The sequence below is a fragment of the Mixophyes fleayi genome, unplaced genomic scaffold, assembly GCF_038048845.1.
Source record: "Mixophyes fleayi isolate aMixFle1 unplaced genomic scaffold, aMixFle1.hap1 Scaffold_1662, whole genome shotgun sequence".
Classification (NCBI taxonomy): domain Eukaryota; kingdom Metazoa; phylum Chordata; class Amphibia; order Anura; family Limnodynastidae; genus Mixophyes; species Mixophyes fleayi.
The window spans coordinates 17501-20000 of NW_027446021.1; the positions used below are offsets into that span (position 1 = coordinate 17501).

The following is a 2500-nucleotide window of genomic DNA, read 5'->3' on the forward strand; positions in this document are numbered from 1 at the left end:
GAAAAAAAAAGGGCCTACAGCACCTGGAATGCCCAGGTGGTCTCCCATCCAAGCACTAACCAGGCCTGGCTCTGCTTAGCTTCCAAGATCAAACGAGATTGGGCTTGTCCAGGGTGGTGTGGCTGTAGGTATTGGTTTCCTATTGACCTACATCTCTTATACATCTCAAAACCAGCATTGAAGGAAGCCAGAACAAGAGAGAAAAAAAAAAGTACTAACCAGGCCCAGACCTGCTTAGCTTTCAAGATCAGACGAGATTGGGCTTGTTCAGGGTGGTGTGGCTGTAGGTATTGGTTTCCTATTGACCTACATCTCTTATACATATCAAAACCAACATTGAAGGAGGCCGGAACAAGAGAGAAAAAAAAAAGCCTACAGCACCTGGTATTTCCAGGTGGTCTCCCATCCAAGTACTAACCAGGCCCAGCCCTGCTTAGCTTCCAAGATCAGACGAGATTGGGCTTGTTTAGAGATGTGTGGCTGTAGGTATTGGTTTCCTATTGACCTACATCTCTTATACATCTCCAAACCAGCATTGAAGGAGGCCGGAACAAGAGAGAAAAAAAAAGCCTACAGCACCTGGTATTTCCAGGTGGTCTCCCATCCAAGTACTAACCAGGCCCAGCCCTGCTTAGCTTCCAAGATCAGATGAGATTGGGCTTGTTCAGGGTGGTGTGGCTGTAGGTATTGTTTTCCTATTGACCTACATCTCTTATACATCTAAAAACAAGCATTGAAGGAAGCCGGAACAAGAGAGAAAAAAAAAAAGGCCTACAGCACCTGGTATTCCCAGGGGGTCTCCCATCCAAGCACTAACCAGGCCTGGCCCTGCTTAGCTTCCAAGATCAGATGAGATTGGGCTTGTCCAGGGTGGTGTGGCTGTAGGTATTGGTTTCCTAATGACCTACATCACTTATACATTTTAAAACCAGCATTGAAGTAAGCCAGAACAAGAGAGAAAAAAAAAAGTACTAACCAGGCCCAGACCTGCTTAGCTTTCAAGATCAGACGAGATTGGGCTTGTTCAGGGTGGTGTGGCTGTAGGTATTGGTTTCCTATTGACCTACATCTCTTATACATATCAAAACCAGCATTGAAGGAGGCCGGAACAAGAGAGAAAAAAAAAGCCTACAGCACCTGGCATTTCCAGGTGGTCTTCCATCCAAGTACTAACCAGGCCCAGCCCTGCTTAGCTTCCAAAATCAGATGAGATTGGGTTTGTTCAGGGTGGTGTGGCTGTAGGTTATGGTTTCCTATTGACCTACATCTCTTATACATCTCAAAACCAGCATTGAAGGAAGTCGGAACAAGAGAGAAAAAAAAAAGGGCCTACAGCACCTGGTATTCCCAGGTGGTCTCGCATCCAAGTACTAACCAACCCCGGCTCTGCTTAGTTTCCAAGATCAGGCTTGTTCAGGGTGGTGTGTCTGTATGTATTGGTTTCCTATTGACCTACATCTCTTATACATCTAAAAACCAGCATTGAAGGAAGCCGGAACAAGAGAGAAAAAAAAAAAGCCTACAGGACCTGGTATTCCCAGGTGGTCTCCCATCCAAGTACTAACCAGGCCTTGCCCTGCTTAGCTTCCAAGATCAGACGAGATTGGGCTTGTTTAGAGATGTGTAGCTGTAGGTTTTGGTTTCCTATTGACCTACATCTCTTATTATCTCAAAACCAGCATTGAAGGAAGCCGGAACAAGAGAGAAAAAAAAAAGGCCTACAGCACCTGGTATTCCCAGGTGGTCTCCCATCCAAGTACTAACCAGGCCCGTCCCTGCTTAGCTTCCAAGATCAGACGAGATTGGGCTTGTTCAGGGTGGTGTGGCTGTAGGTAATGTTTTCCTATTGACCTACATCTCTTATACATCTAGAAACCAGCATTGAAGGAAGCCGGAAGAAGAGAGAAGAAAAAAAGGCCTACAGCACCTGGTATTCCCAGGTGGTCTCCCATCCAAGAACTAACCAGGCCCGTCCCTGCTTAGCCTCCAAGATCAGACGAGATTGGGCTTGTTCAGGGTGGTGTGGCTGTAGGTATTGTTTTCCTATTGACCTACATCTCTTATACATCTAGAAACCAGCATTGAAGGAAGCCGGAACAAGAGAGAAGAAAAAATGGCCTACAGCACCTGGTATTCCCAGGTGGTCTCCCATCCAAGTACTAACCAGGCCCGGCTCTGCTTAGCTTCCAAGATCAGACGAGATTGGGCTTGTTCAGGGAGGTGTGGCTGTAGGTATTGGTTTCCTATTGACCTACATCTCTTATACATCTCAAAACCAGCATTGAAGGAGGCCGGAACAAGAGAGAAAAAAAAAAGCCTACAGCACCTGGTATTTCCAGGTGGTCTCCCATCCAAGTACTAACCAGGCCCAGCCCTGCTTAGCATCCAAGATCAGACGAGATTGGGCTTGTTCAGGGTGGTGTGGCTGTAGGTATTGTTTTCCTATTGACCTACATCTCTTATACATCTAGAAACCAGCATTGAAGGAAGCCGGAACAAG

General features: G+C 46.4%; 4 non-coding genes and 6 pseudogenes across 4 annotated transcripts; all 10 read right to left on the minus strand.

The window, feature by feature from the left end:
* Window positions 1-11: 11 nt before the first annotated feature.
* Window positions 12-130, minus strand: LOC142116280 (5S ribosomal RNA; annotated as a pseudogene).
* A 239-nt stretch (window positions 131-369) lies between these two features.
* LOC142116231 (5S ribosomal RNA) lies at window positions 370-488 on the minus strand (annotated as a pseudogene).
* Window positions 489-567: 79 nt separating this feature from the next.
* LOC142116320 (5S ribosomal RNA) lies at window positions 568-686 on the minus strand. The gene has a single exon (XR_012682429.1). It is a non-coding gene; the product is annotated as a 5S ribosomal RNA (ribosomal RNA).
* An 82-nt stretch (window positions 687-768) lies between these two features.
* Window positions 769-887, minus strand: LOC142116078 (5S ribosomal RNA; annotated as a pseudogene).
* A 238-nt stretch (window positions 888-1125) lies between these two features.
* Window positions 1126-1244, minus strand: LOC142116092 (5S ribosomal RNA; annotated as a pseudogene).
* Window positions 1245-1516: 272 nt separating this feature from the next.
* LOC142116290 (5S ribosomal RNA) lies at window positions 1517-1635 on the minus strand (annotated as a pseudogene).
* Window positions 1636-1715: 80 nt separating this feature from the next.
* LOC142116160 (5S ribosomal RNA) lies at window positions 1716-1834 on the minus strand. The gene has a single exon (XR_012682413.1). It is a non-coding gene; the product is annotated as a 5S ribosomal RNA (ribosomal RNA).
* An 81-nt stretch (window positions 1835-1915) lies between these two features.
* Window positions 1916-2034, minus strand: LOC142116102 (5S ribosomal RNA; annotated as a pseudogene).
* Window positions 2035-2115: 81 nt separating this feature from the next.
* LOC142115994 (5S ribosomal RNA) lies at window positions 2116-2234 on the minus strand. The gene has a single exon (XR_012682344.1). It is a non-coding gene; the product is annotated as a 5S ribosomal RNA (ribosomal RNA).
* An 80-nt stretch (window positions 2235-2314) lies between these two features.
* On the minus strand, window positions 2315-2433 carry LOC142116047 (5S ribosomal RNA). Its single transcript, XR_012682392.1, has one exon. It is a non-coding gene; the product is annotated as a 5S ribosomal RNA (ribosomal RNA).
* Window positions 2434-2500: the final 67 nt, after the last annotated feature.